Here is a 10676-nt window from a genome sequence, read left to right as displayed (position 1 = left end):
TAAAGATATTATAAGCTTTTTTTCGACTCTGTTGTTAAGTTTTTGATCATACTGTAACTAATGTTGTCAGGACCGGGAGAAGAATCGTGGACAATGGCAAGGCACGATTGGAACTCTAAAAACGTAAAATCGCTGTTGTATGGCAGGTTAGTCTGAGAATTAAAATTTAGTTTTTGCTTTTCTGCTTTCTCTTTGTATTTCAAAAATGCAGGAGAATAATTTTTACTGCTGGACGTGTGAGCTAATGTTGAAGCTATGGAATTTGCAATATCTTTTGTGGATGATATGGTGTTTCCTTTATCAATTAAAATTAAAACATTATTAGAATGAGAAGCACCTGAAGCTTTTTTAACTTTATTCCACAAATGATGGCTAGATATTGTTGAAGTGATACCAGAAACGAATTTTTGCCAAGAAATTCTTCTACTACGTCGGATTTTTCTGGATTCTGCTCTAGATTTTTTAAAATTGATAAAATTTTCAGTAGAGGGATACCGGCGAAAAATATTCCATGCCTTTTTTTGTTTTTTATATGCTTGTTGGCAATTAGCACCATGGTTTGTTTTGCTTCCTACGAACTCCAGATTTCTTTGGAATAGTGTTATCTGCCGCCTCAATTATAATACTGACAATATGTTTCAGAGCTTCATCAATAGTGGAAGATTTAACTATTTCTAAATTGATATTAGCCAGAGAGGTGAATTTTTGCCAGTTTGCTGCATTTAAAACATATTTGGATGGTCGGAAAGAACTAGCTGCATTGTGCCTACTGTCGGTCAAAATTAAAGGAAAATGGTCGCTATTATAAAGGTCATTGTCAACAGTTAAATTGAAAAAAGGCAATAAAGACGGAGAGCAAATAGCGAGATCAACAGAATGAAAAGTTCTTGTTGGTAAATGAAAATGCGTTTTTTTCCGTCAGAATTTAAATGCATAAATTATGATCTGCAAGAAATTGTTCGATTTGCTTACCACGCGAATTTGATTCAGAGCTTCCCCAAAAAGGACTATGACCTTAAAATCTCCCAAAATAATAAATGGAGGAGGTAATTGGCAAAACAAGTTATTTAGGTCCGTTTGACTGATTTGTTGTTTAGGTGGTAAATAGAGGCTACAGACAGTTATTAAATTTTTCATCTGAATTCGTACAGCTACAGCTTGCAAATTAGTGTTCAGATTTACTTGCATTGATGGAATATCCGTTGCGACAAGAATTGCTACGCCCCCAGAAAATCGGTTTTGAATATTGTGCTTGCTGAAATTTTTGTAGTGCCGTATGTTCTGCTTGTCAGTTTTAAGGTAGGTTTCCTGGAGTGCAATGCAGGCAGGATGGTATTTGCTTATAATGTCTCTCAATTCTGAAGATTTATTCATGTATCCTCGGCAGTTCCAAGAGACTAATGTAGACATAAAGATTAAAAAAGAGCGAGGGAAAAAAGAGATTGCCTTCAGTAAATAGAAAAGATGAAGGTGAGAGAACATCAACCTTTAGGCTTTTTAAATAATCTTGATTTAAAATAATGCGATGAAATATTAGTGGGATCAGAATCCACTCTGTCCTCATCCATATCGCTTATGCTGTCATCAGATGGATGAATTTCAAAATGTTCTTCCTTTTCTTCAATTTTATTTGTTTCTTTTGCATTCGGTGTCTTTTTTTCTTTCAACATTTTTTCCTTCATTAAGACTTTTTTTCGTTTCGGCTTTTTAAGAGAAGATGAAGAAGTTTCTTCCCAAGATTTTTTTATTTCCAGAAGTGCAAGGTAGTCAGTTTTTTTTATAGTTATGGTGTCAGGTTCTGCTGTGCGGATTGCAGGAGTATTTGTTTCAATATTTATTAGTGGTTGGTTTTGTGAATTGCGTGGTTCTGAAGTTGGAACGGCTGAATTTAATGCTGATGAATATGAAAAATTTGGTTTCGGTGTTCTTTCGCTTACTATTTTGCGTGCTTCTGTAAATGAAATACCTTTTGTTATTTTGATAGTTTGAATTTCTTTCTCTTGTTTGTAGCGTGGGCAGGAGCGGAAGTAAGATGGGTAATCGCCTTGACAGTTATAACATTTTTGTGTGGTAGATGTACAATTTTTACTATTGTGATCCGGGAGGGAGCATCGAGCGCAAATTTCTTTATCTCCCCTGCAAGCTGTAATTGAATGACCGAATTTTTGACATTTAAAGCAGCGGAGTGGTTCTGGAATATATGGTTTAACTGGGCAATTGATATAAGCTATTTTTACAGATTTCGGTAGAACTGGAGTATTGAATGTTAGAATTAAATGTTTAGTAGGAAGATTTTGATTATTTTTTTAATTGTAATCCTGCGAACTGCTATTACTTTTTGATCTTTTAGATTTTCTAACAGGTCCTCTTCAAGATCTCTCTGGAATTCTTTTTCAGATACAACACCCCTGGAATAGTTAAGGAAACGGTGGGCAGAAACAGTGACTTCTATGTCCCCTATCTTTTTTAACTTTGTAATATTTTGAGACTGCTGGTTGTTTTTTACTTCAATAAGTAGGCTTCCATTATTTAACTTTTTTATGTTTTGAACTTCTCCGACAACGCCAAGTATAGATTTATGAATTAAAATTGGTGAAACAAATTTTAAAGATGTTTTTTCCGAATTAACAACAAAAAATTTTATAAAAGCATTACTGTGTTGAAGAATATTAGTACCCATGCGATATAGATAAGAATTCGGGCCCGACGGCATCGCCCACCACGGAGCCCAACAAGGGATGGCAGCCACCGGCTCTGGCCATCTCCAGCCTCGGTACTTGCCATAATGCTAGCCGGAACCTATACGCTAGGTATGGTATGGTATGATATGGTTTTTTGGCACAAGGTCCAATTTAGGACAAGCTGCGCCATTCACAAGGATTTTTAAACAGTTCCATTATAAAATGTGTAGATAAAAGAAAGGTGCATTGTAAAACGTCAAAAGTTAAGAAGATATACGATATATAATGATTTGACACAAGAATCAAAATAAATCTCAATTTTAAATACTATGAAAAAAACCAATGGCTTTTAAAAAGTCAAAAAGTTTTGAGTGAGGTTTCTCACCCACTAAGTCCTGTAAATTTAAAATGGGCGAATGGAAGTAAGTTAAACGATCAGAAGTAAAATTGGGGCATTGAGTAAGAATGTGTGCAATAGAATTGACTACTCCACAGTTCGTACAATGAGGGGTTCGTTCACCAAACAGTAAATGTCTATGTGTATATCTTGTGTGCCCAATGCGTAGACAAATTAATTTTACATCTGCGCATCGATTTTGTAAAACTGACCACATATTTATTTTTGGTTGAATAGCATGTAGTTTGTTATCAACCTGCGTGTCCCAAACATTCTGCCACTCCTCATAGATATATCGTTTGATATATCCCGAAATATCACAGAAGGGAACCCGAAATTCAAGAGGAATTGAAGCGAATTTTGCAGCCTGATCTGCAAGCTCATTGCCATAGATTCCAACGTGACTTGGTACCCAGCAGAAAATTACGTCGAAGTCTCTTTTCATCAGTACTGACAGTTGTTCCATGATTTGTGCAACAATCGGATGACAAGAATAATCAAAATTTTGCAATTGTTGCAAAACGCTCATGTTGTCGGTATATATGCAAAATTTACGAGAGTCAGATGAGGAAATACTTTGTAGCGCAAATAAAATAGCAGTTGCTTCTGCCGTATACACTGAGCAATATTTGGGGAGAGTATGGTTATATGTAGCGTTATCTGAAATAACACCGAAACCGACATGATTCATCGTTTTTGAACCATCAGTAAAGATTGTTTTATAGTTGTTATACTGGGCACGATGTTCAAGGAATATTCGCTGAAGCGAGTGTGCATCAATATGAGATTTTTTGAAATCAAGGAATGGGTTTATATGAGCAATACATGGTGTATTCCAGGGAGGAAAGCAGAAATGGTCAATAGATAATATTCTTACTTCGGAAAGTTGTGTGCCAGAAGTGAAAGATTTCATGCGTTCATAAAACGGACGGATAGCTGTCGGACGAGCATTATAAAGTCGTTCTAAGAATTGACTGAGAGTGGTGTAAATTAAAGGATGCTTAGGTATGGATGAAATTTTAAAATAATATTGCAATGACAATTTCTGGCGACGCAGAGAGAGTGGAAGTTGACGGCACGTCACATATAAGCTTTGCACTGGGGATGTGCGGAAAGCTCCAGAGCAAATCCTCAGGGCAGAATGATGGATTGTATCAAGTTTCTTCAAAGCAGTATTGCTGGTAGAGCCATATGCTATACAACCGTAGTCTATTCGAGATAGAATCAGAGCTTCATAAACTCGGAGTAATGATGTCCTATCAGCCCCCCAAGATGTGTTGGTTGGTTGGTTGGTTGTTCGGGTTTTTTGGCGCAAGAGCCATGTTTGGCTATGCTGCGCCAAGCAGATGGTAAAAAAAAAAACAAAAATAATTTATATAAACATACATGTTAAGATATAAAAGCCAAATGAATCAAAAAATGGGAAAAATGAAAGTGCAGAAATATATAAGGTTAATGCATTTATAAATGAAATACTGGTTCGAAAAACGAACGTTACAATGAATTGTCGAATGTGAACAGAAGTTAAAAAAATGCTAAATACAACTATAAAAACCAATGGTTTTTAAAAATTTAAAAATGTTTGGGTGGAATTTTTCACCCACCAGGTCCTGCAAGTTCAACGAAGTTAAATGAAAAAAGCGAATACGTTGGAAGTTAAAATCAGTACATTCAATTAAAATATGTTTAACAGTAAAATCCACACGGCATGTGGGGCACTTTGGTGCCGCTTCACCGAAAAGAAGATGTTTGTGCGTGAAGCGAGTATGTCCTATACGCAGGCGAGTCATTTTGACGTCAACCTCACGTATAGGGAGAACAGACCACAATCCAATAGTTGGTTTAATGGAATGTAATTTATTTTCGGTTCGCTGATCCCACGTCAATTGCCAAGAAGAAAAAATGTGTTTAGCCAAGGACTTCTTAATATCGCAATAAGGAAGTCCCTGAGACAAAGCATTCGCTGCTGATTTTGCCGTTAAATCCGCCATTTCGTTTCCAGCAATGCCAACATGACTCGGCACCCAACAGAAAATAATTTGAAAGCCTTCATTTTGTAACAGGCGCAAGATAAATAAAATTCTAACAGCAATCGGGTGCATCCGATTGTGATAGTGAGTTAGTGTCTCCAAAGCACTCATGCTATCAGTGTAAATAATAAATTTACGCTGAGTAGAAGGGGAGATTTTCTGAAGAGCGCAGAAAATGGCCACCAACTCAGCAGTAAAAACTGAGCAGCAATTGTGTAAACGGTGGCTCAGTGTATCAGATGGTAGTATGATTCCACAGCCAACATGACCATCTGATTTCGAGCCATCCGTGAAAATTGGTGTAAAGGAAGAAAACCGATAGCGATGATATAGAAACATCTGTTGGAAAATAATCGGTGCAGTTGAGGATTTTTCAAATCCTGAGAAGGGGTTTAGAAAAGAAAATTGCGGTATATCCCAAGGTGGAAAACAAAACAGATCAGCGGATTTAATAGTAATATTTTCAAGGCCCGAGTCATGAAGGATATTTTTAATTCTCTCATTGAATGGAAGGATATGAAATGGACGGGCATTATACAATCTGCGAAGAACAGGCGGAAATTTAATTTGACGTAAAGGGTGCTTTGACACTGACATGATTCGGAAGTAATACGAAGCGGACAATTTGTTACGCCTTAAATTTAGGGGCATTTGGTGACAGATAACATGCAGGCTCTCAACGGGAGAGGTCCGAAATGCACCGGAACAAATTCGTAAGGCAGAGTGGTGAACAGTATCCAATCGCCGCAAGATGGAAGCGCTGGCAGAACCATACACCATACAGCCATAATCGATTCGGGATAGAATTACTGCTTCATAAATGCGGAGTAGGGAGGTTCGATCGGCACCCCAAGATGTTCTGCAGAGTACCTTCAGAACATTTAAGGATTTCTCACACTTCTTCCGCAGGTGCAAGATGTGCGGAAGGAAAGTCAACTTGCGATCGAAGATTATTCCCAAAAACCGTATTTCATTTACGACAGGAATCGATATATTACCAATGTTAATATTTGGATCCAAGTGAATGTTTCTCTTTCGGCAAAAGTGCACACAACGGCTCTTCTCCGGTGAGATATTGTGTCCGTTGTTTTTGCACCAAGCTACTAATTTATTCACAGCATTCTGCAATTGTCTCTCAATAAGGTTCATACTGTTTCCTTGGCATGAGATCTGAAGATCATCCACATAAAGACTTGCTTGTACAAATGAAGGCAAATGAGTTAAAATCTGGCTCAGATGAATAATAAAAAGGGTGACACTGAGGACACTTCCCTGCGGAACTCCCTCAGCCTGAATAAAACTATTAGAATAAAAGTTCCCAACACGAACTTTGAAAGTCCGATGTGATAAAAAGTTCAATAAGAATATGGGCAGGTTTCCCCTAAAACCAAAGTTAAAAAGCGTAGAGAGTATGCCGTAGCGCCATGTACGGTCATACGCCTTCTCAATATCGAAAAATATGGAGACAAGGTGGTTCCTCCTTACAAATGCGTTGCGAATTTCAGTTTCCAGTAATACGAGGTTGTCAAAAGTAGACCGACCTCGACGGAAACCACTCTGCAACGGAGAGATGCATCCTTGTTTCTCCAATTCGTATATGAGCCGAGCATTAACCATTCTCTCAAAAGTCTTGCAAAGACAGCTTGTTAAAGCAATTGGTCGGTAGTTCAGAGGATTAGAAGATTCCTTGGCAGGTTTTAGAATGGGGATCACAATCGCTTCTCGCCATTGTGAAGGGTACTTCTGCTCAGTCCATATTCTGTTGAAAAGCATTAACAGATTGGAAAGGGAAGTGGTATTCAAATGGCGGAGCATATTGTATGTAATCCCATCAGGCCCGGGACAGGAATCATGGGCATGAGATAATGCTGTTTCTAGCTCAAACATTCTAAACTCGCAATTGTATGGAAAGGTATTTCGTTCGTTAAAGCGCAAAGGCAACCGTTCCGCACGATTCTTAATTTTAAGAAATTCAGGGTTATAAGAATCAGTAGCGGAAACCTGTGCAAATGTTTGACCGAGAATGTTGGCAACGTCTAATGGGGCAGAATACTTCACATTCCCTCTATTTAAAACAGGAATGGAGGATTCATGATATATTCCATTAGCAGCCTTTACCTTTTTCCATAGAACTTTGCTGGATGTTGAGGATGTGATAGAGGATATGAATTGAATCCAGGATTCCCTTTGACTACGACGTCGTATGCGGCGAGCTAGTGCTTTGGCTTTTTTAAAAGCTATAAGATTCTCTGTTGTAGGGTACCTTCGAAAGGTGTTCCAAAACTTTTTCTGCTGCTTGTGACTGTTGGTACAGGCTTCATTCCACCACGGTCTGCGAAATTTTCTTAGACGTGGTGAACTCTTTGGAATAGTGGAAGTTGCGGCACATATTATACTGTCAACGACATTTTGAACTGCTTCCGAGATGTCTGATGTATTTACCATTGTCTCTGTGATATCTGCCAGTTGAGAGAAAGTAGTCCAATCTGCCCGCTGGAATAAGAAACGCGGAGGACAATAAGTCGCACCGCTTCCATCAGCATGGGAAACGATAATAGGATAGTGATCGCTATTATATAAATCGTTGCTAACAGCAAAAGTTAGCAACGGCAGAAGTTCGGGAGAACATATGGCCAAATCAAGACTGTGGAAGGTACGTGTAGGCTCGTGAAAGTACGTCTTTTCATCATTGTTGAGCAAACATAGACAGTTATTAGAAATGAACTGTTCTATTTGCTGCCCACGAGAATTTGTACTATTTGAACCCCACAACGTACTATGGCCATTGAAATCGCCAAGCAGGATAAAAGGCGAAGGAAGCTGGTCCACTAACTGGTCAAGATCTTGTTGACGAATGAGATCATGAGGCGGTAAGTAAATACAGCAGACTGTGACCAAAGTTTTTATATGAACTTGTACAGCCACAGCCTGTAGAGAGGTGTGTAGGGTGAGAGGAGTGCTCGGATATAAATTGGAAGTGAAGATGCAGACCCCTCCAGAACTATGAGCTCCACTGTCTGCATCTTTCCGAATACAATTGTAACCGCGTAATTTGATTGATATATTTGGCTTCAAGAAAGTCTCTTGAAAACCAAAACAAACAGGATGAAATCTGTTAATAATAGACTTGATGTCATGAAGTTTGGGCCGAATGCCGCGACAATTCCAAGAAAGGAAGGTACCCATTAAGAGAGTGGTTTGGAAGGAGAGAGAGAAGAAGCAGTTGTTGGAGTTGCATGATCATCGCAACTCATACCAAGTTCATATTCATCCTCAGACGGATGCAGTTTAATATCGGGGCTATTAAGCGTGTCACCAAAGATGGACTGTAAGTCCTTATGGACAACACCTTGCGTCGCTAACCCCAATGCGACGGAATTTTTCGATGCAGAATTTTTCAGTTTCTTTCGCAAATCTTTTTGCGTAAGGCCACGTTTTGCTAAGTTTAATGTCAAAGAGTTCTGTGATTTTGATTTTCTTCTAACAGTTTTTTGAGTATCAGTGTTAGTTTTCAGAGTATGTTCAGCATCGGAATCTGATGTTTTTTCATTATCTGTTGTTTTCCTGGCATATTTTAAGCAGTTTTCACAAGAGCAATTCTGACAGAAAGTTTTCTTAACTGCTGAAGCATAACTGACACCAGGGATTGGGGTCTGTGCCTTAACCCTGCGTCTGGCTTCAGGATAAGATAAATCTTCTTTGAATTTTATTGTCGTAACCTGCTTTTCCAGTGCCCAGCGAGGACAAGATCGAGAATATGAGGGATGATCGCCACCACAGTTTACGCACTTTTCTTCTGCGGTACACTGTTGGCTATCATGCCCTTTTTGTGCGCAGCGGGCACAAGTGAGAGACCCGCGGCAATTCATTTTGGAGTGGCCAAAGCGTTGGCACTGAAAACACCTTAGTGGATTAGGGATATATGGCCTAACCGGTAACTTTATATAGCCTGCATAGACGTACTCCGGTAATTTAGAAGTTTTAAAAGTTAATACGTGATGTTTCGTCTCAAGTATTTGTCCATCACGTCGTATGGAAATTCGACGCACATGTGAAACACCTTGAGATTTCATTTCGGAGACAATTAACTCTACGGGAAGATTTAGTATTTCGCCGCAGGTGATGACGCCTTTAGAGCTATTAAGTGATTGGTGAGGGGTTACACAAACTCTTATTGTTGCCAAGGATTTTAGTTTTTGTATCTGTTGTGCTTGCTTACGAGAAGAAACCTCCACAAGCAAGTCGCCAGATCTCATTTTTCGAATAGATGCAACTTCGCCGACTGTAGCATTTATTGCCTTTTGTACAAGGAAAGGAGAGACTGTTTCAAAAGTTTCTTTATTTTCAGAAATTCTATTTACTACGAAAAAAGCATCAAAATGTTCATTGTTGTTGAAAGAAATAGGTACTTTGTGACGCCCACTAAAGGGACCCTTCTTGGGAGGAGCCATGCGATATTGAGAGTGATTCGGGCCCGACGGCACCGCCCACCACGGAGCCCAACAAGGGAAGGCAGCCACCGGCTCTGGCCATTCCCAGCCTCGGCACTTACCTTGGTGCTAGCCGGAACCTATACGCTGGGAGTTACCCCCGGGGACAGTGACCACCCTTAACGCCAAGCCCAAGGAGTAACCCCTTCGCTTGATCCCTAGCAAACTAACCACTTAGGTGGTTAGTAACCAGCCGATTGATGCACAGGGGACCACAGTACACCACCCGTCTTTCAAATGGGTCGCCACGCACGGCAAACACGTGGGGTTTTGGCTGTCCATGAGAAGCTAGAAGCAAACAGAGCGGCGACAGCTTCTCATGGAGAGCTCCCTCGCTTGCCGTCGAGGGAAGGAAATACATAGCAGACAGCAGAAGGCGTAGAGGAGAGCGAACTGAAAGGGAGTAAAGATCCCTGGGTACCTCGGGATTGGGACACCCGTACTCACCTATAGTAGGTGAGCCCCTGAGGGGCCAAGATGTGTTGGAGAGAACCTTCAGAATATTTAGCATTTTCCCACATTTCTTTCGTAGAAAGCAGATGTGAGGATGGAAAGAAAGCTTTCGATCAAAAATTACCCCGAGAAAACGAACTTCTGGGACCACAGGAAGAACTCTGTTGCTTATATAAACTTCTGGTTCAGGGTGAAGACTACGTTTTCTACAAAAATGGACGCAACAACTTTTACTTGATGAAACTTTGTATCCATTCTGATCACACCATTTGACAAGGCTATTCACAGCAGTCTGCAGCTGCCTTTCAATCAGTCTCATGTTTGATCCCTGGCAAGAAATTTGTAAATCATCTACATACAATGTGCCTAAAACTGATGAAGGAAGTATTAAAAGAACTTTAGAAATGTGGATGATAAAAAGGGTAACGCTTAATACGCTACCCTGAGGAACGCCTTCCATTTGAATAAAAGAATCGGATAACGTCGATCCAACACGGACCTTAAAAACACGGCGAGATAAAAAATTTTCAATAAAAAGCGGCAATTGGCCTCGAAACCCAAACTGAAAGAGGGTTCGAAGTGTCCCATAACGCCAAGTCTGATCATATGCCTTTTCAATATCTAT

The sequence above is a fragment of the Argiope bruennichi genome, chromosome X1, assembly GCF_947563725.1.
Source record: "Argiope bruennichi chromosome X1, qqArgBrue1.1, whole genome shotgun sequence".
NCBI classification, from domain to species: Eukaryota; Metazoa; Arthropoda; class Arachnida; order Araneae; family Araneidae; genus Argiope; species Argiope bruennichi.
Note: the sequence above shows the minus strand (reverse complement) of the source record.